This window comes from Vollenhovia emeryi, unplaced genomic scaffold (assembly GCF_000949405.1).
Source record: "Vollenhovia emeryi isolate VEMERY1.0 unplaced genomic scaffold, V.emery_V1.0 DF939129.1, whole genome shotgun sequence".
Taxonomy (NCBI): Eukaryota; Metazoa; Arthropoda; class Insecta; order Hymenoptera; family Formicidae; genus Vollenhovia; species Vollenhovia emeryi.
The window spans coordinates 2,572,234-2,594,470 of NW_011967237.1; positions in this window are offsets into that span (position 1 = coordinate 2,572,234).

Consider the following 22,237-nt stretch of genomic DNA (forward strand, 5'->3'; position numbering starts at 1 on the left):
TCGTATAGAATTCCGCTTGTAACATAATAATGTATTGTATTATAAACGCCCTGTTTCTTATGTTTTTATTTTGCCGCTTTTGCACGCGGATCTATCGTCAAACAGCTTAATAACGGTTTATTATTGTCACATAAATGAAATAATTTTATAGAGTATAAACGTAAACGGTTACCGGTAACAGTGTGCGTCGTGAAGACTTGCATGCTTTGTACACAATTGTAACAATTATCGCATTACGCGAACGAATTTATGCTTATACTTTTAACATTGATATCTCCGGCATGTAATAATTTAATGTTTCACCGCATTGCGAAGTTTGCGCATCCACTTTAGCTATTATACAACATAATAACAAAGCTTTTACGTTACAGTCAGCTATGTTGTAATAACTCCGGCAAATTAGCGAATATTATGCAAGGCGATATTACGATAGTAGGTGGTTTAATGTACAGGATTATTCATTAAGCGCCGTAACACAAGATATGTGCACCATTAGGCGGTGTTTAATAACGTATAGTACTTGAAGTATAAATTCTCAATAAAATCACATTAGTTACATAACTATTAATTCTCGGTGTACACCGAGAAATAAATTTCAACGACGTGAGAGCGCGGTAGTTAGCATCCCTTATGCACCGTTTATCAAAGGTGTTCTGCAGTTTAGAGGCTAATATGATTATATATATGTAACACGTTGTTAGAATAATTATAACTGATGCATCTCGCGAGAAGTCGAGAGCGCCCGGCTGTAGAAAATGATAACTGCAATGTTTACACAAAGTTTCCCATTTTTAAGCTTGACGTCCACCGGTAATGGCCAAGAAAGCGGATACGTTGTATTTTATGCATATCTTTATAAAATATGATCTTATCGGATGGTCACAAATGAAACTCGTCTCCGTCGTTCCGCATCGTCGTCCTAAGGCGAATCAAATAATAAATCTTGACGTTGGCGTAAGAGTTCGTTTTCCCAAGTGACGCGGCCACATCCCTAAGAATCAGGCGCATTTATTGGAAATTTTTCACTTATAGTCAGCAGTCAATTATATCTCTCTCATCGGCAATCTGAGCTGTCTGCTACGCCGTCGAAAAAGATTCTGAGAAAATTCTTATTGACGCGAGATTAATTTCAAGAGTTGTGCGGAATTAGAATCTACATTTAAATTAAAAATCGTTGATAAAGACGAATGCGAAAAGAGTCGATTGCTCTACGTGCAAACTCGTATTTATGACTTGATGTATTGCAAAGAGAAATTTATCATAAACTAAAACTTCGAAAGTAACAAATAATAATAAATACTTTTCTGCAAAACCAAATCAATTTTTATCCTTTTCCTTTCAGCTTTATTTGATTGTCGTGTTAAATATTATATATTTAAATTGTATAGCTGATATTTTCGAATAAAGACTGCCGCAAGATTTCAGGACCAGGATATAAGCCATTAGACAATCCTTATATATCGCATAAAGTAGCCTCGCCGGTATTTTATGTAAGAAGATTAAATCCCTTTAAACCTCTTCCATTAGGATCGTATATTTCTGTGCCATCACCTCGAACTATATCGGTCGGCGACGTGCAAGTCGACCTCCGCGTGAGAAAAGAGAGAAATCTGGACCGCAATATACTCCGAGATTCACCTAGGTGACTTATCTCCTTCGCGTGAGCATAAATAAAATTTGTTTCCTGTCTTTTTCGGCACAATTTCAGTTACGGAATATGCACGCATATTGTTCTCCCACGAGAAGGTAAATATTTCTTAGGTGAATATTCCATTTCATATGACAGTGAAAAATACTAACTTAATTTTAACAAGTTAGCACGTTTTCTTGCCATTTTTATTCTGTTATTTATCAACTTCTCCGTTGAGAGAATTTTAAATATTCAAAACGTTTGTGGTGACGTCAACTTTATCAATTGCAACTCTAAGTTTTATCGTTTATATACATTTAGATAAAGTCACGTGGGTGTTACATAATACACGTATGTAGATAAAACGTAATTCATGCTTCGTTTATCATGAGAGATGGCTGGTATTCGTGCTTTTGGATATTTTCTTCGTCATAATAACCTCGTACGGCAATGCACTCTGTCCAGCAATTGTAAAGTTCTGGAGAATAGTGGCGTAAGCGAGTTTCTTTTAGCGCTTTCAGTATTGTTTTCGCAGCAGTGCGCGCCGCGTCAGCATTTCTGAAAGGACGACGTTTCAGCAATTGTCTTACCCTTGGATAGGGGTGGAAATCGGTTGATAATAGTTTAAAAAGAAGTATCCACTTACTGCCTTTTACGAAAATACTGGGGATAAGTAACTCTATTCGGGTGAATAATCAATAAATAACTCATCTCGAATTTTACTTGTTGAAAAATTCTAATCCGGAGCTTTATATTAGAATGACAAACTTTTTGAATATATAATAAAAAAGTATGTCTTCTTTATTACAATAAATATTCTCCCCCTCTCTCTCTCCTTTCTTCGTCTAATAATTTTTTATAATATGTTTTATCATATCTGATACTATTGTTACATGTATATAAAATTATTTCATATATTTTTTTCTTGTTTAATGCTTCCGATAAGGAATAAACTTCGCTCCAAATGATTCTGTAACGTTTCATCTTCATTTTCATGATAATAGGAGTTCTTTACCACCGCTTTCGGGAATCTAGGCGAATATTCACAATTTAATTGGACGTAAAGTGTGATTGACTGCGTCATTTGTCTTTAACACGTTCGCTGTTCGTCACTTGGATCAAACTCATTGTGTACCCACCACTCGTGACCAATGAATAATATTGAATTGAAAGCAAATGAAATGAATGGAAAAATATTTACGTAAATTTAATGCACTTAATATAATAGAATTATAAAAAATTCTGTACTGCTTCTCAAGTTTCATATGAATGAAGTAAGTGTGAGAATGGTACGTAGAATAAAATATATCAAACTTATTTATTATAGGCTCATTACGTTTAATTTCTTTTTGATCTAATGAAAAATTAATTAATCCGATAAGGATTCTCATATACCAACGTGGAGATTGGCGAAATTTTCGATGTGCACGAACAAAGGTAAAGTGATGTTGAGAGTTTCTTTTGATCGTGAAAGCATTGTCCAAGCCGGATTCCTTCCTACAGTTGGTACGATAAAAGCGCATTATTGTGAAGTACTTCGGCATCTGACGTTCAAAATTAGATTGAACGAAATAAAAATCAACAAAATGAGCATGAAAAGATTGAATTTTGTTGCCTCGCGAAATGTTGCAAAACGTATTAATCTCCCCTGAACTTAAAAACGGATATTGGACTCGGTAATCGATAATAAAGCATTTGCATGTTATTAATTCAAACGTTGATTTGCTCATATTGTTTTGTATAAATTATTTGGAAAATAGGTAAAGCTTGTGAAGCGTGTTGTTGAAGTAACTTTTAGTCGAATTTTCCGTTTGAACGATTTAATCAAAAGTTAATTATCGAGTCATTGATCGTAGAAAATTAATGGATTATTTAGCATTACATAACATTTTAATTGTTCAAAGACGGTAAAAAGTCGTTTTATATTTAACGTTTTATTAATAAAATTGTTTACTAATCAACAGAAATTGATCGTATGTAATTTGTTAATATCATTCAATATACACGGTGCATGAAGAAAATTATTTTTTCCCAAACAATAATTAATTTTAAATAATAAAAATATTAAGAGTACGTAAGAAGGAATCATGTTTGGGCTAAATGTGTTCAATAAAAGACAAATTAGAAATGAATATAATCTATGGTTTTTAAAGTCCATTGTGATTGTAATGGAGCTTCCGGAAATTCGTCAGCGCGGCTATAATTGTACGTTGCAATAACGTCGAGCGCAATAAATCACATTCTTCTGGCACTTGCGTGGCTTAATTAATTTGTAACGAGTTCGCACAAGTTACACATTGATAAAGCCGGCGTATTAATCATCGTTGAACTGTTGCGGAGGCTTCTCTTTTCACATTGTTCTTATTTTCTTTCGAGTTAATCATCTTGGTGCTCTTCTTCGCGCAACTCATAATGATAAACGGGTAGCGTCGAGAAGTTTTTAAAACATCTGCCCGTATCTCGTGATGGACTTCATTTTACACCGCACGACCGTCATAAAACATGCAAATGTCCTGGGAATGTCTGCACCTCGGTTCGTATCGATCTTGTCGGATGAGCGTAATTGTTATAGGTTGGTACATTAGGCTCGAGAAACAATGAGATATTCGAACGTTTTCGACTAAAGCGGTAATCACGGCGAAAGCAGGCACACCACGTAAGCTTTGGAAACATATTAAGTATATTTCAAGCATCTTCAAGCGGAATAATGGAGAGAAGTCGTTACAAGGCGCTTTTGCCTTGAAAGCGCCTAAAAAGCGAGAAAATCAAATTTATTCTCGCTTTATGCTTGAAACGCTAAACACACTTCCGTAGCCTAACTTCGTCTCTCTATTATCAAAAGAAAGTATAGTAAATCGCTCTACCATACGCTTGAAATAAAAAAAAACTCTATATAAGAGGATCTTATAGTTTACGAAATATTCTTTTATTTAAATAAAGCGCTCCTGTGATTGTTTCTATTTACTGTAATAGATACAATAAAAATTATTCCTTGTGTACGCAATTTCCGTCTAGCAACAAAATTTTATTACGCTTTCACTGATAATTCACGAAGCTCATTTTGTAAGTTATACATCGATTGTTGTTATTGATTTATTTTATTCAGTAATGGTGGATGGAAGAAGAAGTACTGCGCTTTAGACGGTTTAAGAATGCTCGATCGATTCCCTCAGGGCACGCAATAAAGCGATGTCTCGCGATCAAGATGCAGTTCGAGGATCTCGGGCTGAGAGGTCTCAATTGTGTCACGGTTGCATTCCGTTCGACACAACTGAATGTAGCCTAGCACGTAGACTGGATATGTACCAAGTCCACGAAGTTCTGTTACATCGGAAGATTAGATTCGCGCCGCTTCTCGAACGAGTCGCGGGATCTTGTTGTACGTGAGAATATTCACGTGTTGTATTCCTCGCGCGTCTCGATACGATCCGGAAAATTATTTCAATTATGTAACAGTGAAATTGTCCGGAATTTAGTAGGCAGGCAGAATACGCTCGCAAGCTCTAAGCATTAGACAAGAAATTGGCGAAAATGGCGACTTTACGTTTTCGTGAGAACAATGTTAATTCGAGATGAGAGCAAAACTTTAGACTTTATTCTTTCGAAATAATGAAAGTAAATAGCTCTGTAATATCATTTCTTATTAAAGGTAGTAGCATCCAAAGTAGCGAATATGAAAAGAGTCGAGAGATAATAAAATATAAAACGATATAAAACGTAGCAGTAATAATTATTAATGTATAAATCTTGGACGTACACTTGTATATTTTTTTACTGGCTCAATCCAATAATACGAAACCTATCGATATTCTCACAATTTATCGCGAGGAGAAGGATCAAGACTTCCAAGACTCATTGAGTCTCTACTTTAAAAGTTATACCATCGTTCCTCAACTTTTGCGACCAAGCTCGATATGCTAGCTTCCTTCTAGCCCGAACGATTCATATGGCTATCAGTTGGTTAGTAACTGACAAGCGAAAGTAGTTACTGAAGTCTCGTCGCGTTTGGGTGGAATAAAAATTTATTAGGGAAATGTGAATTCGGAGTGACATTTCTACTCGTTTTTTAATTAAAAATTTTACAAACTTTCGCGTGTGTAAAGAAAAATAACTTTTTAAATATATAATCAAAATAATTGTTAATATTTGTTCCTCGGGCTCTCGCATAATAAGTTTCAATTATTAAATTTGATTATACGCTTGAACGTTGGTTCGGAACTCTCCGTGCGTGACGATACATACACACGCAATGGATTCACCGAGAAGAAAACAATTGTGTCTACGACATCCGTGTAATATATTTAAATTGTCGGTGCATGTCAGTTCTGCACAATCAGATAACTATTTAATAATAAATTCTATGCAAACATCAAATCATTAACGGTGTTTTAATAAAATTATCATTTGCATTTGCATTGCAGAGAGCCCCAGAGAATTCTTGATATCAATTAATATAACGTGCATTTAAAATTTACTTTTAATTTATTGACAATGTAATTTATTAAAATAGATTATACAAAGATTTACAGGTAATATTTTACCTTGCTGATTGGAAATTGATCGTAAATTTATTATCACGTTGTTTAATCGTAGGGTTCATGAAAATTGCATAGATACAAAATTAAAAGTTGTAATCAAGATGCAAATAACGCTCGCGGAAAAACAAGTAAACGGATTTGTCGCAGTTAATTAACTGTTTTATTAAACTCGCAAACTGGATAACGTTTAATGCGGATAGTCACGTTTCGCATAAGTCATATGCCGAATCCGCGAGTGATGGATGAGCAAAACAAAATGTACTTTTCCGTAGTTTGAATAAGATGACGGAGCACTAAACTTCAAGAATGTTTGCTAGTGATTCTTAAACTTTGTCTGAAAACTTACGCTGATGGGGCTGCGAGCAAGCAGTATTCTAAGGAGTTCGAAAGAAACGTGCTTGTTCATTTTTATACATGTAATCCGCCGCCCTGTATTTTAACTTAGCTAACATTAGCTAACGTTTATCAAAGCACTCTTTTTGCATTTCAATAATTAAGAGGTGATATTTAACAGCCTCATATCTTAAGAATTACATATGTAAGATTATCCATAATTGTTTTGTATTTTAATTTAGCTACATTGATTAACGCTTGTCAGAGTATTTTTTTGCATTTCAATGATTAAGAAATAATATTTAATAACAATCTAATAACTTAGAAAGATACAAGAAAGAATAAGAAACAAAATTCGTATTGACTTTCAGTATCTGGTGTTTGTAATGTTCGGAGCTATCGAAATACCATGCGTGACAATGGCTATATATTAGCGGCCGTAAAATATTAAATATGGTCTCGCGCTACCGAAGTTAGCCGGTGTCTCGATAACTGGCCAACGATATTAGGGCGGGGTCGAGAGATGCACTTTCTGCAGCTTATGGCAACGTAAAGTTTGACCGGATGTAAATTATCAGAGCGGTCGACAGAGTCTGCGGCAGGTCCGAGTATAATATGAGGCATAGGCGTAGAGTGGGCTTGCTACAGTAAAAGCGTTTATAACTTTACGATCTATCATTGATGCCTACATATAGCAAATTAGATATTAAACACTATACACGTTGCACGTCGCGAAACATGCTTGCGTGTAAAGTTGAATAAAAATAAAAGAGTTTTAATAAAACTTAAAGAGAACAGTTTGCTTAGAAAAATTAATATAATTAACGTATTTCTCGTGTTGACGAAATATAACTTTGCAATGAGACGCATAAAAGTTTTCCTCCTAATTGATGAATGGAAAAGTTTTTAATATAACATGTTTCCCATCTTTTACGGCACAGTATTTCAGTATCAATAATACTCGTGTTCACAAAAGAGAGATAATAAGTTGTGGAAATGTCTGAGGGTACCGTTCTCTGTTTCGTCAAAGTATTATTACAGAGATTCGGAGAGAATTAGAGAGCTCACGGTTGGAAAAATACAGCCGTAATAAATCTCAGAATACTCGTGCAAATTCCATCACATTTTCTCGGACAAGCACCGTGTAAAAATATATAAAAAAGTAATTTCGCGTGTAATATGAAAAATTGCATACGATTGACGGTGGTATGTGGTCAGATGAGCTTTCCTTGCGGACACAGAGTTTTTTTTATTTCAATACTGGCTTTCTCTTTGCCTTTAATGTCTTTGTGACCACGGAAGATGACACCAAAAATAGTTTATACTATATAATTGTCAGTTTCATATAGCGGTAACGTGTGCAGCTCGTCGCGCCGTTTCGCGCAGATCAATGCTTTTACGAATGTTTCTATACAAGAGAGATTTCAATTCGTTTGCGAGCCTCTATTCACGAAGTTTCAAATAAAATCCCGTTTCAGTGCATTGCGTCCGTAACCAAACTTTGCCAACTATTCTGCGGAACTTTCAAACATTTCTAGCAATAAAATCGCGCAAATCAGAGACACAAGACACGACAAAGGGGAGGGACGAAGCGACCGAAAAGAGAAAATGAAGGGCAATTCCGTAGTATTCTCGACTGACGATCGAAAACGTGCGCTGGAAATGCAGGACGCTGCACGTGTACGGGAAAGGCGGGAGCTATCGTTGCGGAGTTCTCGATACTATTACGAGCTACGTTTCGTCGAACTTATATAAATACAATTATTCCAAGTTCCGCCTTAAGGTTTCCGGCTGAATCGGACTATCTCGATAATCTTCACAAAGGTGCACTCACCGACCGCGATATCTTATATGCAACGCGTTCGATATGTAATACATTGTAGATGCGGAGCACCGCGCGCGCAAAATTCACATTTTATGCATACATACACGGAGAGAATTTTCTTTTAAAATTTGACCTGAAAATCTCATGTAATCGCGGAACAACATGGCATTTCAAAGAATATTATAAGGATTTTTTGAAATTTTACCAGACATTTTACTAGTAAAATTTAAAAAATATGCAATCGTGGGCATTTCAAGAAGAATTTTATAAGATTTTTAAAACTTTTATAAAATAACAAGAAGAATATTATTGTCGCCAGTAGTTGATTAACAACAGGAAGAAAAATTATTAGACAATTTTGAACTGGCTGGGTGGTTTAATTTAACAATTTATTCCAATGTTTCGACCATCCGGATTGTGGTCCTTTTCAAGGAAATATATGGATTAGTTAAAAATTAAGTTGTAAAAAGATGTCATCCGTCTTTGGATATCGGAGAAAACTGTGTTTTAAGGCACGTCCATCCGACACAACAGCCACAGTAGGGACTGATGCGGATGGTCGAAACGTTGGAATAAATTAATAGTTAAATTAAACCACCCAGCCAGTTCAAAGTCGTCTAATAATTTTATAAAATGTATAATTATTAGTAAAATATGTGGTAAAGTTAAAAAATCTCATAAAATTCTTCGAAATGTTATGCTGCCCCACGATTACATGATTTTCAGGGTAAATTTTAAGAGAAAATTCTCTCCGTGTACATTTGCATTTTCCTTCTTTTTACGTGCGCCTTCCCAATGACGCAACGTTTTTGTAAAATTGTTTCGCAAATCGGGTCGGAAGAAAAAATCGCCCGGTCAAAAATAAATACTCCGCGAGTAGTTTCTTGGCGATGTAAAATTTCTCCCGTTCGCGGAAATCGAAATTCATCAACCACGTTGTATATGTATGTATACGGCTCTAATCACCTTCGGGGCGTCACCTATTTCCTCTTTCGCACCTCGTACACTCGGAGACACTCGTCCGCTTCTGCACGTGCACCTATAACTCGTAACACGGATGGGCGAGCTTTCAGCGAAGTCGTCGGTGAAACGGAATTTTATTGCTCGTTCGCGCAGGAGTGATTAACGGACCGAAACGACTTCCCTCGCTAAATGTTTTTATTATATCGAATTCACGTTTCTCGCGCAATTCGCCGGTGGATCCTGTTACCCCTGAGGTCACGCGCGCTCGAGATCCTTCGTCTCGTATCCTCCAATTGCACCGTATCCTCAATGGCTTTGATTTATCGACGATAAACGTGAGTTTTCAAACTTGTAATCAGTTTCTCACCACGTAAGGCGATTCCGCAGGCGATTAATTATCGGCCATTCTGGCTATTATTTCATATAATGACGTTAATTTAGAAATAACGATCAAAATCATTAATTTTCGTAAACTCCGATTAATCCTTTACAATAATGGATAAAGTTATATTATACCTTTGTTTCTACCTCTGACTCTACCTGTACCTTTACCTCTAACTATCTCTGACTCTACCTCTGACTACCTCTGACTCTACCTCTACCTCTGACTCTGACTCTACTTAGGTAATTCGAGCGGTGTCGTGTAACCGCCTTTTACTAGTTGTACTGATGCTTCGTCAACGGGTAGTTATGGCCGATCTATACTTAATGACCAGGGTTGGGAAGTAACTCGTTACTTGTAACGAAGTTACAGTTACAGTTACTTCTTTTTGGCAACTCTAACTTACTTCGTTACTTTTACTCCATTTGTAACTGTAACTTAACTCAGTTACATTTGTTCGATAACTAATAGTAACTAATTTAATAGTTACATTAATAGTTACTTTATATATTTTTTAAACCTTCACTTAATCGCATAGCCCTTGCCTTTGAGTATAAGCGTCTCTCTAGAAGCACATTTCATTGGCTGTACATTGGTTAACATTGGTTAAACACTGGTTATGGTGGCAGTGAATTGGCCAATATTCCTCTAATATAACACCAATATTGGTCATAAAATAAATGCAAATATACTACTGATAAGTGTACCTAGATGATAATTTAGTATTGGATTGAATGTATTAGCAAGATTGTCCAATAAAATTGTAATATTGAATATAGAATAAATACTAATGTAACGCCGATGTTACGTATCAATAATTGCATGGTACTGTGTTTACATTGAAAGTGCATTGCAAAAATATGAGGCCCTCCACCACCCCCGCCAATTTCGATCGGCGGTCCTCTTTTCTTTACAATAATCATTTTCTTTTGACATGTTTATCATTATTATATTTTCATCACAATTAATTTTATAATTTATTACAATATAAAACATGTAGCTATATCTACTCTCCAAAAGTCAATCAGTCGATTATTACAGAAAACAGTGAATACCCACTGATGCACAGTTACAAGTATAACACTGAATAATTCAATAGTTATAACTGTTTTCAGTGATAATTCACTAATTGACTTTTAGAGGGTAATATGTAACATTCTATATAAATGTGTAAACAAAAAATCGTATCGTAAATGCGCAAACGAAAATCTATCGCATAAAAGATTATTTTAGACCAACTTACAATAAAATGTCATACAATAGAAAAATTAATCTAAAGAGGCCCTCCGCCGCCCCCGCTGATTCCACTCAGCGGTCCTCTTTTCTTTACAATACGATTTTTAACATTTTTATTATTTACCTTTCTTCATACAATTTACTTATGTCTACGACAAACGTAATAAATTATGTCTCCCTGTCCCTGCCTACCCGAATTCGTATCTACCCGTATTCCGATTCATCTTTATAGTCCTATCTGTCCATTTTTTTACCTACCCGTTCAAACAAACATACAAATTTTTAACTAAAATTTATTTACTTCAAATAAAACCGCGACGCGATTATTAAGGATATAATTTGGGATTTTAATTCGCGCGCGGTTGAGATTGATTTAATTTAGTTTTTTCCAATCTCGCATACAGGCGCGAGAAAATGTAGAAAAGAATATCCCACCCGACTTTTGGCACATAAAAAGATATATACAAGTAAATCTAAATAAATTTTTATACATTTCACCATCGTGGTCAAGAAGGATCACTTATCTCGTTGAATCTTGCGTTGGGCCAGATTGGACCTACCTTTCGTTGCTCCTGGCCATACAGTCTGGTCATTTTGACCAGAGATCAGGAAGGAAGAAAACTCCTTCCATAGTCGGTTATCGTCACCGACAAATATTTCGTACGGTTCGAATATATACGAGTGTCGATCGTATCGCAAAATGCACGACCACGAGAGGTTAATTAAAGGAGAATATTAATTAAAAAAACTTTACGGTATGTACGAATCAAATTTATTTTTACTTCCGTTATTTATTTAAACATATTGACCATCTCTTCGTAAAATGATCTTTGAATTCAAAATTCGAATAGATATAGAAAAAAATTTACTTCGCGTTAGAGTGATTTTAATCATATTCCTCGATAAATTAAAATTTATAATATGGATAAAATTAAGTAATTAATAATTAATTAAAATTCTTTCCTGAAAAACCGATCGCGAAAACCGACCGCGTAAACCAACCGCGAAGGTGCGTGTAATTGTGCATGTTGTTCATGCGATACGCATCTTGACAATACATATTATATAATATATCAAATGAAATATAGAACATATGGAAAATAAATGGATAGGTTATAAAAGATTAGCTCGACAAATACAGCAAGACTATATTTGCCAAGCCATACTTTGTGTAATTTTTGCAACAACTCAAGATGGAAAGTGAATTTAACATATCGTAATATGTGCAATAGAGTTTCATCAGATTAAAAAAATGTAAAAGAAAATTAAAGGCCCTGCTGCAGGAAAGAATGAATCCCAGATCTTCCGGATTACCTCCGATAGCGGTCATTTCGACAGGGAGTTAACGACGATCGTTTCTCAAATCATGCAATCTCGTATATTTTCAGTTTTATTAAAATAAAAATTATTCTTCCATTATTAGTGTTAATGGGAGAATATTTATGGAGAAGGATATACACATAAACTCTTCTCTTCTTTTTTTTTATATTAATTTTGCGAATCGACGTCGCGCCCTCGTGCTGAAACCGTCGTTGCTTCCGGGGATCCGTGACAAAGAAAACCAGGGATTAACTCTGGTTCTCCAACAAGGTTTTCAATCTTAAATGGACAATGGAAAAGTTTCATAAACTAATCCAAAGTCATATTTCGCGTAATTTTTGCTTCTAAAAATCTCTACCACTCATTTCCGATATATTGAAATATATTAAATAAAAGAGTAAATGCCGTAATTATTTTATCACGACCTATCCATTTTAAGGCAACGAATCTACGAGATATATTTAACTACGATCTACAATCTACAATCTACGATCAACTATCTACAATCTACGATTTACAAGGTGTAGATTCGTTTCCTTAATAAACAAAATTCTCACTTACCGACCCGATGCGCAGCAGCGGAGTTGTTGTCTATCTGTAACACAAATATAAAATTTATATTAAAAAACAGTGTTTAACAAAATCAATTTTGCAAAATATGTATAATTTCAACGCGTATCTAACTTTTATTCAGTTAGATTTAAATAATTAAGTATATCGTAAAAGATTTTCCGCAAAACATCTTTATGCCGCGAGAATAAACTTTTATAAAAATTTTAACTGATTTTTTAATTAATATTATTTCAAAATTATGGTGAAATGAAATGACTCAACAATAAACGGGAAAGTATTCATTTTACAAAACAGGAAAAATAATATTTACCGTAAAGTTGCTCCGCCGGCGCCTGAAGCCTCTCCTAGGCCTCCTCCTCCACTCAGGCTGTCCTCCGGGACTCCTGGGACTCTTCCAACAGTCTGTAACATCAATTGTAAAATTCGTATTAAAACAGTGTTGAAAAAAACAAATATTGCAGAAAATCATTTTAACTATTTAAATGATTTTATTTTTTACACAAAATTTTCAAGAAAAAACTTTTACATAATATTTCCAATTACTTTTCTCTTTTTCCAATTACTACTTTTAATTATGAGAAAATAAAATGATAATTAAACAGAGGGAAGATTAATTTTACACGAAATAAAAAATATTTACCGTAAAGTTGTTCTGCCGACGCCTGATGCCTATCCGAGGCCTCCTCCTCCACTAGGACTGTCCTCTGGCACACTCGCGAAAACACATAGTTCGTTCGCGCGATTTTACACTCCCGGTTACAAAGCTTTACTGCGATTATTTAATACGGCACTCCCGAACGCGATGGGTACCTTTGGTTGTCCCGTCTTTAGAATATGTACTCTCTAAAATCAATCAATGGATTATCACTGAAAACAGTGAATATTCACTGATTCAGTGATAATGCACTGATTGATTTTTAGAGAGTAACTCTTCGGGGTACTTAAGCCCCTCCACCACGACAAGGTAGTACCCGAGGAGGGGATTATCGACAAAAAACTGCAATTACATATGTGTATATTTAGAAAAATAAATATTGATTGAACATAAATTAGGTTTGCACGACGTGAGAGAGATTCATCCAATCGAAAGATTAATTCACATCTCGATCTTGGGACAAAATCAATTTTCTCGGCATTTATCAATAATGCCTTATAAACTAATAATCCGAGATAAGCCATTCTTATCTCGTTAGAAGCGCTGAAATCTTAGCTCTCCAACGAGACCAAGATCATCTTGCTACGATTTTTCTGTCCGAAAATATTAACGATTATATCAACTCGCGATCTCGATCTCGGAAGAAAATCAATTTTATTTTCAGAAATATTAAGCGGTAGCTCATAAACCAATAATCCGAGATAAGCCATTCTTATCTCGTTAGAAGCGCTGAAATCTTAGCTTTCCAACGAGACCAAGATCATCTTGCTACGATTTTTCTGTGCGAAGTTATTGACGATTATATCGACTCGCGATCTCTTAATCCTGAGATAGAAGCAGCAGACGACGCGTAGGTATATGCGGCGTCTCGCGCGGCGTCTCGCGCGGCGGTGTTTACTACCGAACCCCTGTGCCTCGTATGTTTTGATGCCAGTTTTTTGGGGACGTAGTACGCTCGCGTACTACTTGCGTAATACTCGCGCGGCCTTCATTCATGAATGGTGCGCGCGCGCCCGATTTTTAAAACGCTATAACTCGGCGAAAAATCGACGTAGCGACACGAACCAAAAACCAATTTTCTTCGTTTCGCATCCCGCAGATGTCTACCCTGAATATGTATGCCCTTATCATGAAACGTACACACGGCAATGGAATAAAAATGAAAATTCCGAAATATAAATTATACGTATAACTGCTAAATATAAAAATTAGCTGACAAACTATATTAGACTGTATAGCAAGATTGTCCACTAAAATTGTAATATTGAATATAAAATAAAGACTAATGTAACGCCAATGTTACGTATCCATAATTGTACGGTATTGCATTTACATTATTTCCCAATACTACGCCAATACTTTGTGCTATCCGGGCTTTATCGACACGTTATATTATAATTCAACTACGGATTTAATATTTTTATTTTCATTGCAAGAAACTACCTGCAAAGTAACGATTCGTTACTTTTTGAGTAACTGTAACGCGTTACTTTTCAGAATTGGTAACTTGTAACTGTAACTAGTTACATTTTTAACGAAAAAACTGTAACACTAACTAGATACTTTTATAAAGTAACTTTCCCAACCCTGCTAATGACATATGTACAACTTTTCCCTAAGCATTTTTCCTTTTTGTACGAGAATAGGTAATTGGCAACTGCTTTAGCTGCATCAGTGTAATCTGGAGCACTCCAACGCGTTCTGACGCGCTTTACTAAATCGATTCAAACCTTGAGAAAAAAGGGTAATTTGACATTTAAACCAATATAATATCACTTTTAACACTTAAAACTATCAATTAAGCGATTAAAAAAATAGCCAAAAAATTGTTCAAGGTGGCCTTAACCCTTTCAGTATGTCTCTTAGATTAGCAAGTTAGATGTGCGTCTGTATACACGCGTATACATATAGTGCTGTAAATTACAACGGTGAACATGGAGATTTGTAAATGGGCTTGGAGGTTTTCAGACGACAGATGCTCACGACTTGCGGTTAGAAGTTCTCGAAGTACAATACTATTATTCGGACAACCCTGTACAATGTAATTTTGGTAGCAGCGGCCAGGCAGTAGATTAGCAACTCTGCAACTACTAGATCTCTATCGAAACAGTTGCCACGTAAATGACATAATTCCACGTGTAAATTGGTCGAAATCGCTAATCACTTTTGTGACTTGCATTATACAATGCGCGATGCAATTCTCCGATTATACATATGTACTTTATCATCCGTGTTATATTTAATGAAATATAATACAAAGTGGTATTTAATCAATATCCCTAATTACAAATATAATAAAAACAATATAAGAAGTAAATTATTTTCTAATAATTGGATAAATAATAAAGGACTGTCGATAATGAAATTAACAAGTGACAAGCAAAAAGAAGCTTTAACGATTCAATGCAGTTGAACGGTGCTAACGTTATATTGATCTTCAGTAATTAATGGGATACATAATTATAAATCGGTCATTTCGGTTCCGCTTTGCGCCATCTTCAGCGGTATAGCAATTAAATCAAAATGATCTCACGTCTCTCCGACCAGAAATAAATGAGCTACTTCAAAATTTAGTCTAAAGATAACGTAATTTTCCACGAGGAAATTCAAGTAAAACTTGGCTAACGATCACGGTTCATTATATGATCAAAATCAAAATGGTAGTCATAACGTGAGCAAAAGGAGAGGTGAAGTTACCAACCAGCTCAGAGAACACGAGAAGAATCGTTAAAGCTGACGTTAAAAAAACACCAAGATACAATTTAAAAATAGAAAACGCCGCTACAGGCGTCAACCGCGTTGAATTCTTGAAGCCCCTTGTCACTTTTTAAAATTTTCCGTTGACTTCGATGATACATGAACGTGCTGTCGATATTTTGCGCTATGATATTGCAAGAATATTTTGTAACAAATGTAGATCTAACTGCATTACGTTGAGACACCGCATAAATATACACGCGTAATATCTGGCAGCATTAATCAGCGTGAAATTAGACATCGATGCCGGATAGCGGCAACGTTGCGTGGGCAGCTTCGATAAAATATCGACCATTAGCCGGCTATTATCTTAGTCGTATAGCCAGGATTCGCGGCGCTGTTAATGCCACGTTAATAAAGATTACTGATAACGTCAATCCAGAAATATTACGGAAATTTGGAGATCACGGCATATCTCGCATTGTCACTCTCGAAATGCAATCGTGTTCATTCTGCATCCAATATTAATTTACTTGTGCTCTCTCAGAATTGTAATAATGAAATAATATAGTGGAAAGTCCCCTATTGTGAGACAGATTTCTAATATGAGATAGCAGGTTTCAACGTCCAAATTCAATCACAAATCTTTCTCCACAACGATTACACGATCTAGCAATCAATTTTCCACTAAACAGACTTCACTCCAAGGGCAGAAAATTCATGGTGGAATCAACGGATGATGAAACCCCGCTATCTCATATTGGGAGCCTATCCTAGAGGACTTTCCTCTATGAAAAGCGAATGAGAATTAATTTCTTCTTGTAGCGTTCGATATTTTTTTTCTATTTTCGCATAATTTATTCAATACATATCGTAGATGTTACTGCATATCGCGCAATGTACTAGTAACATAAAAAAATGTGATGCCGAAAAATACTGACACGATCTTGAATATTTATAAAGGATTAAAAAAAAAACCTTGCCTCGCTAAAAAGCTTTGCGAGAACGTACGCAAACAGGCAAACATTTGTTAACGAGTAAACAAGCTTTCTTACGTGCACACACGTATGTATGTTTAAAATTTTTAACTAGTGCCTCTGATTTAAAAGAAGAGAAGCTGACATTTAATTCAGTTTCTTTTTACTGAAGGATAAAATTTTCAAAAGAGCTTAATCTTCATGTATCTTCATTACATACTATGATTCTATGCTTTTTCGTCTTCTTTTTTGCGTGCTTATTGTCAGTCCAAGACAGAATGATAAACTATCTTTTCTTTCTTCCCTGTCTTCATCACCTCATAGTTCTACAACATTTTTTTAAATTTTTTGTAGCTCTTTTTTGTTCTTTGCGGCAAAGCGTGGTGGTCAATTCGGACCGACAGTCTCGCTCGTATCCCAGTCGATTGTTCTCAGTTTTATCAGCCCTCGATATGCGACGGGGATGTGAGGATCGGAAAGAAAGGGTAAGCCCGGAAAAATTGGAAGCAAGGAACGAGAGGAAGAGGTGAAACTGCGATAGAGATAAAAAAAAAAGCGTAATTTTCGTACCCGGGGGTGCGCTCGATTCAACGTCTGGGTTTCAGCAATCCCCGCATCCCTGGAGGTGCGAAAGAGAGGAATGAGCGTGCGAGTGAGTAGCAGAGACTAAATGCGTTTGTGTTCGTAATTCTCTGAGCGTGCGCGCGTGTGTGCGTGTGTACACAGGGTGTCCGAAAATCGACCTTTCTAATTATATTAGATCCCTCGACCAGTCTGGAACCGATCCTTTCACAGCGAGCACGCTGAAGAAGATCGACATTCGCCGTAACTTTTTAAGTTAAGTGAACAAATTTAAACTCTGCCGAAGTAAAATCCGAGGCTAAAACTAACTACGGCACACCGTCTCGTTATCCGTTTGCCCGAAGATTACGTCGCGGAAAATCTCTTTTCACCCCTAATTACTCGGGGACCACTGCTCTTCCCGCCCGGGATATAGAATCGAGAAATCTTTTATCAAGTGAATTAGAATTTCGGGACACCCGATACTCGCTTGTCGATGTGTTTGACTGTGCCGGCGATTACCGCGTCGCGTTTACCGGAGTCCGGGGATAGTGGGTCCCCAGCGAATTGGGGATGGATGCCGCGAGGAACGGCGAAGGAGTTGCCTTTCTACCGAGGGCCTCCGGGCAATGAGGATAGACGATGCGGTCTAGCTCGTCTTGTGCGCGCGAGTAGCCCGGCACCGGTAGTTTTCTTCGTTATTCTTAGCCTTTCAACTGCGTACGTGCCGACTGCGCGGTCAATTAAAAATCGCAGAGCGCTGCGCATGGAACAAATGCTCCTGATTATTTCTTATGCTAATGAGCCGTGGCGCGTTGTACTCGCGCGCGATGGTACGTGACTGCGACACTATGAAACTGCAATGCACTGGCGTAATGTCGACGGCGTTCCTCTTTCTTTCAGGCCGCGTCGCCCGAAGGGAGAAGGAAGCCCGGTAGCGTCGCAGTAGGTAAAATGCTAATTAGCTACATTTGCTTATCTGTGCGATCTAAATGATAAATCTTGCCAGCTCGCACTATCTTCGGTAGTTTCTGCAAGATGTCTTCAGTTATATTACATGACATTTATCTCTGTATATTACACGGCATTTATCTGGTTTAAAATAATTGTTTTAAAAAAAATTCTTCTTTAAATGGATTTACATTTACATTTAATCAAGATTTAACTCCTTTAGCGCGTATTAAGTCTTTCCTCGCAAGCAATATTCGGCGAGCGCCAGATGCATTCAACGCTTAGTCTCATTATGCTGCTGCCAACTTCCGTAAAAAGTACGATGAACTTTGACACTTTATCGAATATTGTCGTGGTCGTTTGAGCAGTCGCTTCAGCGAACGATTATGCCAATATCGTGTTCGAAGCTTTCCGCGGTGCTTTCATCTAAGGAAAAATGAATTTTCTATTAATTCAAGGGTTCTATAAAGGAGAGAAAATGTGAAAATTCTGCAATCCGGCGTTGTAGCAAATGCCCTGACGTTTTATTGAACGCGCGCGACGATCGAGTCGCGCAAAATGAAATTTAACATATTGTTATTCGTAGCTGAGAAACATCCGCAGTTGGCAATCTGTCTGTTATCGATCATTCATAAGTCTCGCAAACAGATTGCCCGTCGCGGCCGGCAACGTTTATGAAACAATGAAAATGAAACGATGGCTCTATTGTCGCAATTTTCGCAATTTACGCAATTTGCGCAATTTACACACAAAAGCGGACAGTTCTGCGCTAATTGTTACTTTAGAGATTTGATACTGTGCACACAATTAATAAAACCAACCGCACAGAGAAAGAAACCATTCATATATTGAGTAATTTCTACGTTGATTAGTGAAGATAAAAGATCAATAATCAAAGTCGGGTTTGGATCAAGATATCGAAGACGGACGATTATGAACATGAACGAGTGCAACGAGTATTTTTCCTCTGATGCACCGACAACATGGTACGTGTTCGTCGATGTATATTTAAATTTGTTTGCACTCGCGGCGCTGCTCATACACGCTAAAGCAAGTTTGTGCATTCGTGTTTATCCGCACTCGTTGTTTGATCTGGACTCAGACAAAATATTTTTAATTGTTCTTCGCGAGATATCCTCCAACGTTTTTCAATCGTTTTTCAACCGTTACAATCGCTATATCGTGTTAATTAATCATTTTCTCGTCATCGTCCCATGTATTTAGCTGTCTCTGCTTTTTTTTCGCTCCTCTGCGGCAACGAAGTGCATCCAGGGAGAAAGCAGGAATGAGTGCAAACACATGCGGGATGACTGATGAGTCTCCGCGAGGGGGAGGGGAAGAATGACTAATTCATACGATAATTATGGGGCTGGAAAATATGAGTGGGAAAATGGTGCGACATAAAGATCCTTAATGGCGTCTCCGCAACTGCGGAGCGTAGGGACATGGGATGGCGTATCGCCGCGGTAGCTGGTAATTACGATAAAGCTTAATATTCCGCAGGATGTGGAGATGCACGATCTATGGCGGTTAATCCGCGCAGAAAACAGTCTGAGGACGTTATCGCGTATTTGCGAAAAAGAAAGCGATGCCTTAGCGCGTCGGCGAGTTTTAGCACACACACAGCCGCGGAATTATTTTATATAATTTGATATTACCGATTTTATTATATCGCGCGATGTTTCCATTAATCGCATCATGCAAATTATTATCATTCTTGATTTAATAAAGTACCCTCGCGTCGAAGTATTTTATTGAAAATATTTATTCAACGTGTGCGACATACTATTTTATAATTTAATTGCATTTTGTTTCAGCAGCTATTTTATCTTTTGTCACATCGTACGATGTTGAAAATTAATTTGCACAATAGCTTTATTATTTGGATTATTTAGATATTTCAATTCACTTATATTCTGTAACGTTGTTATTTATTTTATTTAACGTTATTACTTTTATCCTCGCAATTTCGTTAAAGCTTACAACGAACTCTCGGTGACTTTGGAAGATAAGTAAAAGGTATCATTACCGTTTTAAAGCCCCTTTCTATATCAAAGCTCGTTTAGAATATATGAACCTGCGGGGCGAAAGGTCGACTGAAAGGAAGGTAGATATATAGTATGTATATCGTAAAGTGATTAATGATCGAAATAATAGCTAGAGTTTAACAGGGTTACCGGGTGATCAAGGTGGGACCTCGAAGCAAATTAATCCTGAGTAGTAACCCCATTGATGTTCCAAAAGTTTGATTAATTGTCACCAGTTATGAAGCAACAATGGTGTCTCTTGTCCGTTTGCCCATACTTCATATTTTCAGTAGCAGCAGGGATAAGTCAATTGCGCTTTCTGCTTTTAATTCTCAATTATTGTGAAAGTCGAAGTTAATATCAGCGTGAACATTTTATAAAGTGTCTGAACAAAAACTGCACTTTGTTACTCTTTTCCCTTCTTTCAACTTTTCCTCTTTTTCGTTCCCAAGTTTTATAATTTTATGTATTCTCCTGTTTTCTTTCTATATATTTATACCAAAAGCAACGTGAGGTTCATTTACGAATAAAGCCACGCGGGATTAATTTTATTAATCCCACGTGGCGCTATTTTTCAAACGCTTCACATTTATTAATTGAGCTATTTATTAATTGCGTTTAAACTAACTTATCATGGTAATTACGTTACCAAAATTTACTATAATTAATGACTACTGCAGAGAAAGCGGGAATATATATTAGTTTCTCCATGTGTAGTTATAGATAGTTCTCAATCTATGTAATTGCGTTTCTGAATTATGCTGACACAATGAATTTGTCGTAAAATTAGGACGGGGTTTGTTTATCGAAAACAGATAGAGAACTGCCGGCATTTGGAGAATTGATTAGTTTTGGATAGGGTCATAACGTGTGTGTCTTCCGAGCCTCGCATTAAAATGGAAAACGATGCGCAATTGGGCAAGTAGGTTCCGCATTTCCGACAAAACAACACAGAAAAAGACAATATTCTTCTTTTAAAAATATTTTTAGTCTCAACGTGAAAATCTTGAAATGAGACTGCGTTAAAGAAAGAAAAACTTACTTGGATGAAGCAATTTTATATAATTTAATCAAGAAAAAAGTATGCTTACTATTTAAGAATAATTTTCTTGAATGGAAAGGAAACAATATTGGATAGAAAATAACATATTTTCAAATCAAAGATTACAATGATTAAATCGATTTTCGAATAGCGATAAATTTTCTCTATTAAAACATTGGCCGGTTAATGCCGATTAAAAAGCTTGATTATTAAAACGATTTTTTTGTCAAAATAATCATATATATTCTTGAAACGACAATTATAGTATTTAAACAAGACTGTAATATTGTTGAACTGTAAGATTATTAAATGCTTCTGAAGATTATAGGTTGTTTCGCATGTACAAAACAATGAACACGTTAATTTGAGTATATAAGAGTTGTTCTGACACTAAATTATTTTTTCTGTGAAGATATTATTGTGTTGTTTTAATTCACGCGTAACAAGGTTAAATAATGAACGGAAATTTTCTCCACTTAAAGTGACGATGCCATAAAGTCACTGGCTCGCACACGTTTTTATGTTTT